Source organism: Lissotriton helveticus, chromosome 11, assembly GCF_964261635.1.
Source record: "Lissotriton helveticus chromosome 11, aLisHel1.1, whole genome shotgun sequence".
In the NCBI taxonomy this organism is placed as follows: Eukaryota; Metazoa; Chordata; class Amphibia; order Caudata; family Salamandridae; genus Lissotriton; species Lissotriton helveticus.
This window is the reverse complement of record NC_136072.1, coordinates 535,401,816-535,419,774: the sequence shown is the minus strand read 5'-3', so window position 1 is coordinate 535,419,774 and position 17,959 is coordinate 535,401,816. Positions and strand designations below refer to the sequence as shown.

The 17,959-nt window shown below is 41.9% G+C and overlaps 1 protein-coding gene across 2 annotated transcripts in view; it reads right to left on the bottom strand.

Moving 5' to 3' along the window:
* KAT6A (lysine acetyltransferase 6A) overlaps window positions 1-17,131 on the bottom strand; it is a 1,535,407-nt gene extending 1,518,276 nt beyond the window's left edge. For both annotated transcript variants that reach the window (XM_078666232.1, XM_078666233.1), the window contains exon 1: window positions 17,006-17,131. The gene's annotated coding sequence lies outside the window, so the exon portion shown is untranslated. The remainder of the gene's footprint in view (window positions 1-17,005) is intronic.
* Window positions 17,132-17,959: the final 828 nt, after the last annotated feature.

Genomic DNA, 17,959 nt, shown 5'->3' with positions numbered 1-17,959 from the left:
CGAGAATTCAAGTGCTCGTACTGATTGTGAAACCACCGCTTTTTTTCGTGGCGTTTTCTTCGAGTGCACGTGGCCACAGGCACGCGCTTTTGGCCCATACACTTTCATGGCCATCTGTTACTCAATGTCCCTCCCACCCTTCGTTTGATCTTGCCGCGAGTTCAGGCTAATGGCCCTCCCCCAGCACAGAGCGCGCATCGCGGCCGAACAGCACATCAAAGGGCTTCTCCCAGCGTGTGCTGTGCGGCTTCTCCTCCCCTAATTATGTGGCCGGCCGTACTTGTGTTTCCCGGCCGCTTCCCGGCCACTCTTGTATTTAATTAGCAGCAGCAGCATTTCTCCTGCGCCAGGCCACATCAAAGGCTCTATGCCACTTTCACCCACACAGCAACACTTACAGACACGCAACGCCACTCACACCCACGCAAGCCCACTATCATCCACGCAACACCACACTCACCCACGCAACGCCACTCACCCAAGCAACACCACTCACACACGCAACGCAACTCATCCATGCAACCCCATTCATCCACGCAACCCCACTCATCCACGCAACGCCACTCACCCAGGCAACACCACTCACACACGCCACTCACACACCTAACGCCACTCACACACGCAACGCCACTCACACACGCAACGCCACTCACACACGCAACGCCACTCACACACGCAACGCCACTCACACACGCAACGCCACTCACACACGCAACGCCACTCACACACGCAACGCCACTCACACACGCAACGCCACTCACACACGCAACGCCACTCACACACGCAACGCCACTCACACACGCAACGCCACTCACACACGCAACGCCACTCACACACGCAACGCCACTCACACACGCAACGCCACTCACACACGCAACGCCACTCACACACGCAACGCCACTCACACACGCAACGCCACTCACACACGCAACGCCACTCACACACGCAACGCCACTCACACACGCAACGCCACTCACACACGCAACGCCACTCACACACGCAACGCCACTCACACACTTAACGCCACTCACACACGCAACGCCACTCACACACGCAACGCCACTCACACACGCAATGCCACTCACACACGCAATGCCACTCACACACGCAACGCCACTCACACACGCAACGCCACTCACACACGCAACGCCACTCACACATTGTGGGTGCAGATTGTAGGTGCAGATTGTGGGTGCAGATTCAGGGTGCAGATTCAGGGTGCAGATTCAGAGTGCAGATTGTGGGTGCAGATTGTGGGTGCAGATTGTGGGTGCAGATTGTGGGTGCAGATTGTGGGTGCAGATTGTGGGTGCAGATTCAGGGTGCAGATTCAGGGTGCAGATTCAGGGTGCAGATTGTGGGTGCAGATTGTGGGTGCAGATTGTGGGTGCAGATTCAGAGTGCAGATTCAGAGTGCAGATTCAGAGTGCAGATTCAGAGAAAACTCAGCAGCCCCACCACCATTGCAATGCAATAGGTCTCGTTTTAACGCAAATTTAAGCTATAGGCCTTGTAAATGACAAAGTTTTTTATTTATGTTCCAAAAACCAGAACGCAAAAATAAAGGGCATTATCATTTACAATGCTAATAGTTCAGACTCGCGTTATTGCGAGACCTATTGCATTTCCAATGCTTGTTTAGTGTACAACCGTATTCTCTCCAAATACTGTCCCCTCTCCCCATCTATAACCATCCCCCTTTGGCAGCCCCATCCATTTTATTTATGCAACAGTTTCCACCTGTTTAGTGTTAAAGCGTCATCTTTCTTTCTAGTCTATGACACTCTTCCATTCCTCTCTTCTAAGACAATATTTTCTTGCTCACTTTCATAGGTCAGCCATCCTTGCTCTGTATGCAAGATACTCCCTCTAGTCTGTATCAGTCTTCTTTTCATAGTCTGTGCCAGGTCCATGTCAGTTCGTCTTTATACACAGAGGTTCCCTCAGTCTATCTGGAGTAGTTCCTTCTCTTTCTGAGACCACAGCAGTCACCCCTCCACTAAAACAATTTACACTCTCTTGTAGGCAACAGACATCTGTGTGGTCCCCATCTCCGTCAATATGCCTCTACTCCCTGACCACCTACTGCAAACTTTCTTTCGAGTCTTCAATGCCTCTTTCTTCTTTTTCAGTCTTCTCAATGAAAACAGCTCTTCCCTTCTGCCTATAACTGTCTCCTCTCTCACTTATATAGGACCACCCAAGCTCTCTTATCTGCAGGTCCTTGCTCTCATTTACAATGGTCCTCTATGGCTGACCACTATCTTCTAGCTCATTTGACAGTCTGAACGCTCATGTTCACCAACAACCTTTCCCTCTTGCCAACCACTATACCCTATTACCTTGTATCATCCATCATCTTCCACCTTCTTAGAAAAAGTCATCTTAATCTACAACAGTTCCATCTTCCACTCTCTAAGACACAGCAGCCCACCTTCTCCGTCATAGGTGATGGTACTCCAAACTACCACCTATGGTCTACAACTACTTCCTCTCCTCGTGCACCAACAGTCCAGTACATTTCTACTGTCTGCTAGAGAAATAGATTTACTTGATGTTAAAATTATTAACAGCAGAAATATATGTTAGGTTAATTTTTAAACCATCTTCATGAAGTTATCACCCATGCATGCCTAGCCCCTACCAAAGTCAAATGCTCTACGAATGTTCAGACCTAAAAACAAAATACACACTTGCATTAGAAGGTAAATCACCCCATCAGCTAGAGGATGATGGTCTCTCCTGTTAACAATTTATGGTGCCTATCCGGAGTCCCGTATCCTCTTATTGATATATAGATCTCACTGTAATCAGACCCCATCTTCTCTGTCCTCCAAATATTACACTAACAAACACTTAAGCAAGCTTGAACTAATCCTAGGGAAACCTAGTTTAGAAATCTCACTCATAACAACCAGTCCGAGTTAGATACTAACAATTATCCAACTTTCACTTAGTTTATCCGCTGGAAGGAATAATATGGTGCGGTACACACAAAGACCAGCTGATGAGAACAAATACAATCCAAGTATTGTATTATAAATTATTCGAAACAGATAATGTGGATGATGCAGAAGGTGAGAAAAAAAACACAAAAAAACCATGTTCAGCACCTGTAGATAAGATGAACTGGTACAAGAGTAAACAAATAAATACAAATGGCACAAAAGGATTGGAAAGTATACACATTTAATGTGTCTCCAGGGGATGGTCTCTTGTGTGTCCTTTACCATGTTCTTCCTCCTAAAGGACAAACCAATAATTGCTTCTATTTTGAATATATGCTTGGATTTTACCTAGTTGTGTACCACATTACCAATTGAAGATCAGCTTTGGATAAACTAAAGGATCTATCGAACTAAATTTAAGACTGTGCATTTAACTGTTCAGCTCTAACCAAGATCTGGTGAACTCTTTTGTCCTAACCAATGACTGACTTTATAATTACTGTTGGATACAAACTATTTTGATTGCACAAACTAAATAAAACTGTGAGTGGTTTGTTTAATGTTTTAAAAGACTGTGGTGTGTACAAAGAGTAATCCATACATTTCCACTTCTTTCCAAGCATAACAAATGAACTAAACACCATACACTGACAATGTTGGAAAATCAGCATTATCTATCATCCTCCTTAAAAGTATCTTCTTTCTTGAAGTCTTGGAACTCCTATCCAATCAACTCCCTGCTGGACAAGTACGCACCTTCTGTGGCACTTTCAATGTTTACTTAGAAAAGCCATGTAGCCACTTCAAGACTTAAATCCTTTTAAATGCAGAGGAACATTTCCAGCTCTACACTAAAGCTACCAGTGCCAAAGGATATATGCTTGACTGAGCGTCTTCAGAAAAGAATGCCCTACAGGAACCAGTGAAGTATACAAAAAAGTGATGGATGGAATCCTTTAATTAGTCTCATCCACTGGTAATTATTTGGGCTACATCCCAGTCCATTTAGATTTAGCGCACCATGCACCTCAGTTTGGACCCAGACATATGCAAATCAGTATTGACCCTGCCAATTGGACAGTCCAGCCCAAACTGACAGGCCAAATTCACCCTGAACCAGAACACAAGCAACCCAGGAATGGTTTTCCCTTATTAGGGCTCATTAGACAGGTGTAGCTAGGAAACGGTTTCAGCAGACTCTTGGAACCATAAGGTCATCCCATTAATGGGGTGCGCTAGAGAGCCATATACCACAACGGCCTCTTGAAAGAGTGATACCATGAACAAGGTCCAGAAATCTATCAAATAACATCCTTGATAAACTTCATCAAGCAATAACTTTGAAGGGCCATGAACTCTAATAGAAGCACCACACCAATTCCAGGGCTCAGCAGAGGGCAAGTGGTTAAAAAGACAGCCGGGCCTGTGGGCATGGTATGGCCTGTTAAGAAGCATTGCGAGCGCCTAAAGATACCTGGCGTGTAAGACGCTGCTACACTAGGGGTTGACAGTTGCAGCATTAGAGTTCACAGCAGTGCTGGATTGCTGTGGTCTACAGGGACACAACGAAGGGGAAAGTGATGTGGAGAGGCAGAGGCTCTGGTCCACAAGATCAGACTAGAGCATTGGCTGAGGGAGCTAGTTTGGGGAACAATCCATTCATGGACTGGAACTAGGCTTGTGGGTAAGGTTCCTCGAGTGAGGAGGTTATTGGCTAGGTCATAGGTAGGGCCACAGAGATGTATTAATGTCAACAAACATGGAGGAGTGAGGCTGCACTACTATATGAGAATACAGAGACAGTCTGAGAGAACCCCTAGAGCGTACTGATCCTTCTATGGAGAAAACTAATGTTCTAAGGACATAGGGCTGATAATAATACTCCTTGTAAACTAGGCAAGGAGCAACGCCTGATAGTAGAGACAACAGCAAATCAGTTCAGGGAATCATACAGTAAAATGGACGTTGGATGCATGTGGCCATAGCACCGCCATAAGCATACTAGCACTGTACATTCACAGACAGGTACATGTGAGCCAAACCGGCCAATAGGGAGCATGTGCTTTGAATAAGTGTGTACCCACTATCTATACACAGTGCTACTTCTAGTTCTCACCAGACAGGCAGAGGAAAGCGTTTGAACACACTCAGTGGAGAAGCACTGCTCAATAATACACAAATCAAAATGGGTAAAGCAGAGCAAAAGTAGGGAATATTATGCTTTGCGGCTATACAATCCCCAAGACTGCCCTCAAGAAGGGAGGATAAATCAATCGCTGATCATGAGTCAGAGTCAAGCTACACAGAAGACTTTCGATTGCTATCAGAAATGAGACGGAGCCTTAAAACCTTAGATAGGAAGATTGATTACTCTCACTGTCTGCATGTCCAGACTGAAAGATAGAATTGAAAAACACAGCAAACACCTTCAAATGGCAAAAAGAATGCCTAGCAAGCATTGAAGACAATGCTGGCAGACAGAGGAAAAAGACACAAAAGCTTGAGAAGAGAGCTGGACAAATAAAAAATTAAGATTTGGCGGCACGTCCTAAGCGGAACAACATGCCCATAACAAGGAGACCAAAACCGTAAATACTGGACCCATGGAGCCCTTTGTTCAGAATTTGCTGAAGTCTGATTGAATCGGAGACTTTGTCTCTAGTTTTTATAGTATAGCATGCTTACTGTTCACTGTCACCGAGGCCATCGCCTAGGACCCAGACTAGACCCATTATATACAAACTACTCAACTACTGTGAAGATGCCCTGAGATTGGCCCAGAACAAAAGAGACCTGAACTATGAAGGGTCTGCGTTATTGCTGTACCCTGAATTCATTATTTCTGTCTAGGAGTCCCGCAAGGCATTTACCCAAATAAAAAAAAAAACTACAACAGCGTGGCTTGTAATATGTAGTGTTGTACAAGATAGCATTAAAGGCCACTCACATTGACAAGTCAATTTTCTTCACTAACCCCAGCATAGCAATGTCCCTTTTGCAGAAGGATGCAATGCAGTTCTCAGGGCAGGAAATGGGTTTCCCTTTGCCACCATAGTTGCAATTGGCAGCAGACCTCAGCAGTGAATAGGGGTTCGATTTTTGGGGGAACATACAGTGGCATGGAATTATGGAAAAGAAGACCGGCAGAGAAGAAAGCTTGAATGATAATTAATTTCCAAATTGGTCACAGGGGAGAGTCTGGATATGGTCGATGATAAAGACATGAGACACACTCACTCCCAAAATATTCTCCTAAAATTCACTTAATTTTACTCTGAGCTTTATACAGACAACAGAGATGACCACTTAAAGGCATTTCCCACTGATGCCACTCTAATGTGGACTGAAGCCCATGAAACAGAAAGATTAACTGAACCAATACCAGTTGGAGCTATCAAAGTGGTGATTAAATCAATTTGTGTGAGGAAATCACCAGTGTGAGACAGTCTTAACACAGAATTTCATATAACGAATATCCTGATATAATGCCTCCCTACTTCACGAGGGGTTCAGAGAGGCAAGAGGGATGAGCTTTCTACCTTCCTCGTCATGAGGGAAAGCCGCAGTTTCTAACCTTCTGAAACTGGACAAAGATCCTGCTGATTGCACCTCCTAGAGTGCTATTAAACTATTTAACTTGAACACCAAAATTCTAGCAAAAAATTATAGGCAATCAAATGTATCCCTACATGACAGGATGGATGCCCCCCCTGAGCAAGCTTGATTTATTCCTAAGTGTTTGCCCTCTTATAGTCTGTGTACTGTTTTATCTTTAAAACATCAAATAAACACAATATTACTAAATGCTCACATAGCATTGATTGCCGTTGATTGGTCCTACCTATCTGCAGTATCAAAGAGACTGGGGATAGGCGGGAATATAAATGGCTGGATTGCTCTATTATACACTAATCCATGTGCACAAATTAGAACAAAATTGACAATTGGCCCTCATAATCAATACAGGCATGGGCACTAAACAGGTATGCCCTTTATTCCCTTTTTGTTATGCAATCGCCATCAAGCCCCTGATCAGCATTATTAAAAAGAAATATGCTCACAAAAGTATATTAATCATCAGGAGAAGCTAGGTCATGTCCTTATATGTAGACGGGCAAAGTAACAATATCTCAACCGGTATCACTCTAAATGACAATTAGACATGTATGTATAAAACATTACGTGAACAGAAAACGGGAGAGTCTGTAATGATTTAAAAATGTGCACATGGCATCATTTAATTGTGATCAAAATTACAAAGGTACAGTTGTAGCAGCACTGTAGGTAAATAAATATGAAAACAAACAACCCGAATTGGACTTGGTGCTAAAAATTTGTACGTGACACAAAAAGGTGGCGACGCAAGTGACAATTGTGTTATCAGCGAAAACGAAGCATGGTGCAGATGTGCACGAGTATATACAGTGAAAGTTGTGGCTCTAAACAATGATTTACAATGGGCACGAATCCTCAAGAGCGTGTGGCCAGGAGTCCCGTGGGTTGGGCACTGTTGCGGGGAGACCTTCGCACACAAACGTGGCGAGTCCATGACTAAATGCACCGCCGCTGGATTAAGTCAACCACACGAGGTCTCCCCGCAACAGCGCCCAGGACATGAGATGTGCCATCCTCCTGATCAACTATTTTTCTAAATGGCTGCATTTTTCCTTTCTTGACTCTCGCACAAAAAGTGCAGCGACTAGATTATTGGAGCAGGTATTCTCCACAGAAGGGTCACCAAGGTGTTTAGTTACAGAAGTTTCACATTTTGTGTCTGAACAAATGCGTGAATTTTTAACAAGACATGAGGTCAAGCATTTACGAGTTACACTGTACTCACAATCATCAAATGGATTAGTAGAGAGAGGGAACAAAGTAATAAAGGAGGAAGTACAGACTGCCCTTGCAGTATGTATAGAAGTGAAGCAATTCTTCGAACAGAAAGTTTGGGAATACAACACTAAACCACATTGCACCACAAGGGTCAGTCCGTTCTTGTTGTTAAGAAGGAGACAAGACCACTCAGCTTTGTTTCCCACATGGTAAATGTAGTGAGAATGGTACAACGAGAGAAGATAAAATTATGTTTATTAAAATGGAAGGGGAGAACAGGAAGGTGCGTCCTACTACAGCAAAATCTGCACCAAAAGTCCCAATGGTTCTTCTTGCATTCTAACACCCAGATCCAGGGGACGTCATAACAATGATATCTGCCCTGGCAACCCACATTAGAACTTGACAACACCACAGTTAAAGGATCAACTTGCAATCAGAAATTAAGTGGATGGGGTTACAACCTTGAAAGAACAGGTTGTTGTAAGAGTAACTGACAAGCAGGTTAAATTGAAACTGGATTTTGGTATCGTTCACAATGAGCATGCTGGTTTAATGATTGGAGATTATGTTTTGATCAAAAGACCTACTATGATCAGAAAGGGGGAGCCAGCGTTTTCATCTCCAACAAAGGTTTGCAAAATTAGCAAAGGGTTAGTCTTGCTAGAAGGCAATGGTTTGTGGAAGAAAGGGTATTTGGTAAAACCGCCAAAGCGCAAGCCAGAATTATAAACAGGAAGAAAGATGCTGGTCTGGACTCAGATTGGGCACAATGGCTACAACCTACAGGGAAGAATGTCCGCAAGTTCTGGTAAACAAATTCATCTCAGATATACTGGAGATTGTCACTCGTCACATGTCATCTACTGTATCAAATGTCCCTGCAGTTTATTATACGTAGGCAAAACCGAACGCAAAATTAAGGTCAGAATCTCAGAACACAAGAGTACAATCCGGACTAGAAGTTTAAAATCACATCTAGTGACACACTGGCTAGAACACCAGCACACCATTGCACAACTGAGATACACAACTTTAGAAATGTTAATTTGTAATACTGGCAGAGACAATGCAAAATTACTCTCTCAACATGAAGTGTGGTGGATTAAGTCATTGCAGACGAAGATCCCTGGAGGTTTAAATGATAAACTTGATATGTCCTGTTTTCTCTGACACTTCAGGCAGTTCTATGTTCGCTCTTTGTAGGTGATATTTCCAACTGTTCTTCACCAATTTACTGTGTTTCTAACTTTCACCTTGATGTTGTCACCATTTATTCTATTTATAACTTTTCTTGCTTTTTCTTTTGTCTGCGTCTATTCTCACGTATGCAATCTCACGTATGGAAAGGCCCTGTATTACATACTTTTTTAATAGAGCATTTCCATCGTCACTTGGAAAATATTTATTTGATTAGTTCTACGGGTGCATTGGTGTCTTGTGCAGTTCATGAATAGTGTAGTACCGAACATTGTACACATGCAAGGGGATCAAGAGACCATGATTAGATTGCAGTTAAATCTGCTCATCATAGACCTAATTAGATTTCGGCAGGCATTGGCACTAATCACACTCCTTCAGCAGTCATTTTTGTTGCGCAATACTATTTACTACTTAAAGATGGAGCCCATGCTCGTGGTGATCCGAGCAAGGGTCTCAGTGAGTTTGAGTCCGTCGGTCACCTCAACGTTGATTGCGGGGATTTAAATTTACGTCCGGTTCATTCCTGTAATTAACATCTGTTACGTGAGCGTCATTAAACTCATTCAGCTGTTATTGTTGTTGTAGTAGTGGTTGTTTGAAATTCGGGCGGTAGACAGCTTGCGGTGACATCTATCTAAATTAGAATCTAGGCAAGGGAGGGATATTCATGAGCTCCTTGTATACTCTTAAGAACCATACATTGGTTGTGTGTGTTCTACGCGGTTTATTTAGCTGATCTTCTTTTTGCAGCGATACAGTCATCAAAATGACCGTGTTAACAGCAGAGCTTTGGATGCGTACTTAAGACGTTCATCTTTGAGTCACATTCTCCACAATTGCAGGTAACGCTGTAACATTGAGGGTACACCATGGAGTAACATGTCGTACACGCCCAAAGTACATCAGACTCATTGCTGCTAATGATATTATATACAGGGTCCCTGTTTTTAACACATATTTCTATCGCTGACGAGTTATTGACTCTGGGAGCCAGTGTTTTAGCCGCTGCCAGTCACAGGAATAAGTGTTTCAACTTGAATGGATGCTCTGAGAGGTAACCATTTCCCTGATACCAGTTTTTTCAACTCTGGTTTTTTTTCTACAGTATGCTGAGAGTTTTTATTCACTGCACATCAGATACCGTTCATTCTTGGATACATTATAGAGAGCGGAGTCTGATTGGCATATATTTAGTAAGCTTCTCTATTATTATGATTTTATCGTCTGCAACAGGATTTTGCCAGTTTGCACCGGGATATGTTGCACTTGGTACATGTTGAAATCTTTGATGGGCCATTCCGTTTGCCTGCAGTAATCACTTTATTCTGTTACAATCACGATTCCCTCACGGGTGAGAGAACACATCACTGGTCTCTTCGCTTTTCGATTGATTCACTATTCATTTCCTCCGCTTACACTTCACTGTTTGCCATGCGTAAGCACATTTATCAGGTTTCAGAATTTTGCCTCCACTGTACGACTTTCTTTTAAAAAATGAGAATATAATTATTTTGTTCATATCAGTTTTGATGGTTTGTTTGCATTTTACAGTGCCCTCTGATGAAGGGATACATTAAATCCCGAAATGCAATGGTCATACTTTCCGAAGATCAGACAAACATGCTGATTTGTTAAACTTATCATTATGTTCAAATTTGATGTTTTGTTTAGTGTATTCATTCGATGATTTTGTTTTAGTCAAATTTGATAACAGATGAAGAAAAGCCAAATAAAGGCTTCATTGTTGATTGTGTAAAACACGACTTATTTTTGTTCAAATTCCTTTGAAATGTGTCTATTTGTGTTACACTTTTTGATTAGGTGAATTAACATACCACGCTGTGCACCCAGTATACAAGTCAACATTCACTTGCAGACATTCTTCAATGTGAGGCTGGCTGCCTCTAACTAGGTGGCACGCATAATAGTGTACCTTTGAATAGTTTATATCTTCTTGTTAGATTAGGTGTACGCTGACTCTATTCATTAATTACAGCCCACAAGGGACACCATGGCAAAGGCATGGTGTCATGATTTGGTTACTGATGTAGATGTTAGCTTCTGTAGCAATTCTGAAAGTCATACTGCAGCAGGATGCACGAGGGCGCGAGAAGTGAAAATACATAGAAATTCAAAGATTTTGTAATGTTTTAATGCTTATTTTACTATCTTGTGCTTAATAACTTTGGTAGGATCCTCTCCATCCATATTCTCTTCACAAATGCTTTACAGCAGAAGACTTCGATAAATTTGTCATTTATGTATTGTTATTTTTTTGTTTTCTCTTTTTACTTTAGTGTTATTGTTTTAATTGCTAGGGGGGAGATGATATAGTATTGTGTGATGTAACTCATAGCACCTCGTGCCATGTTACTCTAACCATGTTTCTTGTTTACAATTGAATGTGCTTGCACATAGAACAGCAGGCGAGGATTCAAGATGACTTTGTCCTTGTGGGCGATCAGTTGGATTACAGTAAACTGTTTGTTTAACAAATCTGCTTACGATTCAACTCACTACTATATAGTTACTAAGAATGGGAGATCTATACATCCAGAGAAGATTCATGACACTTGAATAATTCAAAGGGGGGGGGGGTCTCCCCTCTAGATATATTCCTGTACTTTAGACTAAGGCATGCTGTCCAGGCCCTCTACCCCGATTTTCCAAATGAGATAACCTCGCTGATGATGCTAGGCAATACCATCATGTCTGACACTTCATGAGGTCTTATTACCAAAATATACCAGCTTATGTCCAATGCAAAAAATATCTCCTTAAACAATAGTAAGAACCAGATCCGGAAAAGGGCTTAGATGTGGATATCCCTGGCTCAGTAAAGTTCTACTACTAAATTGAAACATTTGAGGCCTCACTCAGTAGCAGACATAGGTTAATCCATCACAAAGTGTCACATAGAATATACTACATCCCAAATGGACTTAACACAGATGCAAATACTCTAGTGCAGACTTTATACACTTGGCCTGGACTTGCCCACAAGTAGCCAAATTCTAGACATATGTGTTTGATAAGCTCACTAAGACGACAGCTTATCAAATCAACATTTCACAACTAATAGTGCAAATGAGTTGTCAGAAAGTTGCCCAACTCAGAAAGGACCAAGGAAAGGCTAAAAGCCCCTCCCATACATTATCATATTGGGTCAAAGAGGCAATTTTCTATAATAATGCTGTAGAGACTCAAGCGGAAGCCCTGCCAATTACCTCACGCCTGAGAGATATTTAGACTATCTTAAAACAGTACCTTTCGGCAGACTCAAGGAATGGTAGATGTGAACCATTATCGGATTACAGGTAATTCATCAATTTATTGCTTAAGTTAGCCAGTCAGATATGGTACAAGCATATCAATTTCTGTGTTGCAGAATCACTACATGGAAATCAGGAGCCATTTCAATGACAATGTGAATTGTTTAAATATTTAATCTTATGAACACTGATGTCTATGGTGGATCTAATTCTAACTCTTTACTGCTGTGAATAATGATCTGATTTTGTTATATCAATAGTTTAGCCTCTGAAGAAAGTCATGAGAAGAGTCAACACAAAACATTCTTGTTTTATTCTAATGCTTAAATTAAGTACATCAATAAACCTATTCTGCTTGACTGAGAGAATTTTGTTGATCCCCCAACACTGTATTGAAGCAGATGATTGATGGTTGATTGACCGAAGATGTTTTATTTGTTATGAAAAAAATTGGAAATAAAAAAATAATAATCTTATCCCAGTAGCGTACTATCCCATTCAATAGCACCAGCTAAAAAGTTGGTTCTATGGAGGTATAGCAATAATTTGGATAAAACTACCTCTGATTCCCCACTTTATCAATATTCGCCTCAACTAACTAGAACCCAAGTACTTCAATGAACAAATCTTCCACATAATGAATACTTTGACCTCCCTACTTGGGGACTAGAATATATCATTAAAGACCACATTAGTTTAAACACTAAACTTGTTTAACTTTTTAGTTTAATAACCAATGACAAATACTAAAAGAAACCCTGAACGCAATAAAAAAAATGCTAACGCCTCTGACCAAATTCCAGAATCAAGATGTAGTGAATGTTCATCCAATATAATTGATAAAATGTTATGAGTCGGGAAGGATGTTGATACCCTTGCCCCTTGAGCTGAACAAAAACAATAGAACTTTTGGTCAAGCAAACTGCTCCAGCAGCAATTGCACCACTTTTTCTACTATCTTAAATATAGACATTGAGGACAACACAGCCCTTTGGTATGCTATTGATCTTTATAAATCATTCCCCAGTTCTAGGAATATAAATCAGGCCTCATTCTGTACAAATTGCCCATAGTCAATGCTTCCCTGAAAGGTGAATCTGCCCTTGAATCCCTAAATATTTGACGTCTGCTCTGTGGTAAAAAAGGAAGACTCAAACCATGAACAGGTAAAGAATTAACAATTAATCACCAAACTGCCCTTATTACTGAGATCCAATTAAAGTTGCACTGCAAACCAACTTGAGTAAACCATAACATGTTTAACTCCATGAGGAATCATCAGGTTTCTGTTAGGCCACAGTATAAAAATACATCACATTATCTCTGATGGCACTGTCTAACTGTCTGAAAAAGGCCATTGTATTAGTCATAACTGACCTTTCAGTAGCCTTGAATACTGTGAACCGTAATATTCTCTGATCATACTCAACAAGAGAATGGGATTTGATGTCACTGTTCTTTTTTAGTTCAAGTCCAATCAAGCAAACAGAATCCAGTAAGAAAGGAAACTATTTATAAACCATAAAAAGTTCCTTTTGGTGTCCCTTCCGTTCCTTACTTTTTAACTTACATATTGAACAGCTGGGCGATAAGCTGACCACCTTGGAGTCTCCTTCTATCAATATGCTAAAGACACTCAGCTATACCTGAGGATCAGTGGAGCCAAAGATGTATGACCCTGTCCCACTGTCTAACAAAAAAAATAATAAGAACATTTGAGGCAAAAGAGCAGCTAAGTCCTATTTATAAAGAAGTTCTCCTCCTCTCTCACACCAAAAGACATGCTTTCCTAGAACTGTATGAAAATCTAAAAACTTTAGGGACTGATCCTAAGATTGTCACTGCCATTAACTCTCTGCTTCAAACTCAATCCCAAACTCCACTTCAATCCTCATGCTAAAGTCACAGTTAAGATCATTCTGGATTGACTAAACCGGTTGGAATTGAACCATGGGATGTTGCCCAAGCCCGATTCAAAATTGGTTTTACAGGGAATGGTTAACTCCAGGATTGACTACTTCAATATTATCATGACCAAACTCCCTCAAGCCAGAATAGCCCTCTCAATGCAGTTCTACACTAAGCTGAAGTGATCTCCAACACCTAAAAATATTTGAAGCACCTTTAAAAGAACATGCATCACCTCTAAAGGACTCCACATGAATAAACCTAATTACATAACCCAGAAAATACAAATATCTGGTGGCATTAGGGAACTGAATATCAAGTTCATCCAATGTACAGGAACCACTAAGCTGAGAAATAGGAGCACTGTTAAGAAATCTATTTTGGGCAGTGCATCTGCAATATTGAATACTCTCTGAATACATTGCTGCCTTCTCGTGCTCTCATTATTTTCAAAAACGATCTCACAAAAATACACTTACAAAAAAAACGCTATCTCACATTGCTCCATTACTGTGGTATATACATTAGACGGAGCCTATGTTTACATACTGCCTGTCAAGTGTATTCTTGATGCTGCATCAATATGAACACCTGCTTTTAATTTCTTGGTCTAACCAGAATTAACCGTGTTCTCTCAAACATCTTAATTACATTCCTTAAGTCAGTTGAATATGAAGTGGAGAAGGCCTGAGATGTCAACAAGAGGGAAGCAGAGTGAATTTGTATTAAAAAGGATTTCAACTGAGCATAACAAATATAGCTAAATAACTAATTCAAAGGATGTGAAAGATAAACAACAACAAAAAATCAATGTCAAATCACAAGGAGTCATCATCAGGTGATGGGGCTTTCAGGAAAGTTGTTACTGAATGAGTAGTGTGGCTATGTAAGTGATTAAATCAATCAATCGGTTACGTGGAAATGCAATCAATGAATCAGATAAATAGAAAAACATCAATGAAATTGGCATGCGAAAAAAAACAGAAGAGTCAACAAATGAGAAATGTGGAGCAGGAGTTGATATATAATTTCCAGTGTATATAAGAAACAACAAGAATCAGTTTATATGCAATGGGATAACCAAGCGTATGAGAAATAATCTATCACTTCAGAGAAGACACAGAATGGGTCAACTAGCAAGAAGAATAGCCAGTAAGAAACAGAAAAGTCCAGCAGGTTAAAAAAGAAAGTTAGACATTTATGAAGTTTTTTTTTTTTTACAAATATCTCGATAAGTTTCAAACTTAAAAACAAGAAACCAACCAGGCAAAAATGTCCAGCATGTAACATTACAGTAAAGAAATATGCCAATCAGTATGAAAAGATAAGGACAGAAACAGGAGAGCAGACACTGGTGGGTAACAAAGGGGATAAAGTAAATCCTGTCACGATCGAAATTGGTATTTTGGGTAATAGGAGTTAAAATTTCTTGCTTTGGCCAAAAGACAACTCAAATATATATTCAAATCAAAGCTCCAACATGCACAGATTGCTGTTGAGGTTGCTGTTCTATCACCTACATTCTTACTTCTAGGATAACAAAAGGTAATGGCTATCAATTTCCCATGGATGAATTTAGATAGGAGGAATAATCTATATACATTTATTCTGCATGCATTGGCATGGTGCATCTAGCCTGCATACAACGTAGCTGCTTGAATGTATGGCTCAAACGTCTTACTTCTACAAGTTCACTCCCATCCTCTGCTATCAAACGATCACCTCAAGGAGGGAAAGTCTTCATGTACAGTGCTAAAAGATAAAAAGTAATCGACAACCTCATGATCTACTTGCACGGTTTCCTTCACTTTCAGTGTGAACCTGAAGTACTCAAGACTGCAACAAGTGCAAGATATTGCAGAGCTCAGGAAAGTTTCACTTAAAGCCATGAGGAACCCCTAAGGGCTACCAATAGCATGTCACTGCGAGGGGTCCTTGGTAATGTCCAAATGGGAAAAGGACCTTTTCACACCATTAAGACTACGAATAACACTCTCACCTTCTTGCATGTACTGGAAGCTGCTTCACAGATTAATGAGGTACCACCTACAAAGTAGGTAATGGCAAGTATGAGTATACACAAGCCAGAGGACTAATACGACTGCCTAGGGTGGAGTAAAGAAGAAGCAGTACCTCACCTAAGGAGATCGGATATGTGAGAGAAGGAACAACAAGGGCGTAAGTGCGTGAAGTGCAAGGTGATGTATTATGCTTCCCTGGGAGTGATAACTGCTTTTCTGAAGTGTCATACCTATGCACAGTTGGGGGTTAAGCCACGCAATGACAAATGTGAATGTATTTTCCTCAACTGTGTAAGGCACATACAGAGGGTTTCCTGGTTCAGGATGGAGGCACTGCAAATTTAATATGACAACGTAATATGCCCCATTAAGTACATTAAAACAGGACATGAACCGGCGCGGGGGGGGGGGGGGGCGGCGCAGGCTCCAAATTCCACAGGTACTTATAGAGGCGATTAAGCCAAAGTGGAGAAAGAGGGAGGACGAATAGAAATACATTCACAAGTGAAACAGTGTATACTGGTTGACAGATTGGGCACAGATTGAATTTGGCACAGTAGTGGAAGGCATTGGGCACAGTCCAGTGCTGAGGCACGCAAGGTGGTGCATAGTAAGGGATAACTGTTAGTACACAAGCGAGACATAGTCTATGCAAAGTGGACAAACCCTAAGGAAAACACTAGTCGACTGTACTGACTCAGGGCCTCTGACCCTCTGCTCTGGGCCTTCCCCTCCCCCGCCCCCAGCCCTGCCCCGCCCCTCTCAGGACTCCGCCTTTCCCCGAGGCTGCAAGGCAGCCCTGTATGCCACATACACTCACCGGGTCCGGAGCAGGGGCCCTGCGGGCGGCGCCTGGGCGCGCGGACACCCCAACTGACGCGGCGGCCATCTTGGGGACAGTGAGCGGCGACTACGGGGGGAGGCGCCGCGCAGAACGGAATAGCCAATGGCGGGAGGGAGGGACAATAAGCACAAGGAACAACCAGTGATAGCGGATTGGCGCGCGTGACCTTACACTATCGATGATTGGAAGCACTGAATGCTCGTGCATGCTCTGTAGCCAATAGCCAGAGGTAGAGTGCGCGTGCACACGGGATAGCCAATGACGACAGGTCGTTTGCGCGTGCACATAGAGTATATAATTCCTTGGTCAGCATAGTGTAGCTATTGGTCGTTGGGAGGAGCGCGAGAAACTAAAGAACCAATACTGAGAGAGCTAGAAGGTGCGATACGGGGACAACAACTGCTGGAGCTGGAGCTGGGGCGCGAAGCTAGACATGGAAAAGGGACTCGTTCACGGGGAAAAACTAGTAAACGGAAGGAAAACAACAACACAAATCATAGACAAAGAGGAAATACTTAAACGATGTAGGATTGTGTGGTGGGCGGATATGTATTGGAATGAAAACAAACGCTGACGAAGTGAAGTGTTTTGTCTTTCATACTGCTAAGAAGGGTATCGTAATTTTCAATGGTACCCAAGTAAGATTAACCACCGAAGCAGCCCAACTTTCTCTCCTATACAAAATGACCGTAGCATAGGCAATGACAGTGCCGACTTCTTTAAACGATATATTCTAGAGTGGCCGACTGTTATACGAGAGATCTTCTAAGTATTCTAGAACCCCATGTTCAGTCTTGAGGATTCCTCGAACGTCACTTTGGACGTTGGCTTCCTCAAGACTGGACGGCTCTGGTTGTGGGTGTTTTTACAAGTACTTAATTCTGAAATAAAATCAGAACTGAACCTACGCAAGTCTCTAAGACCATTCTT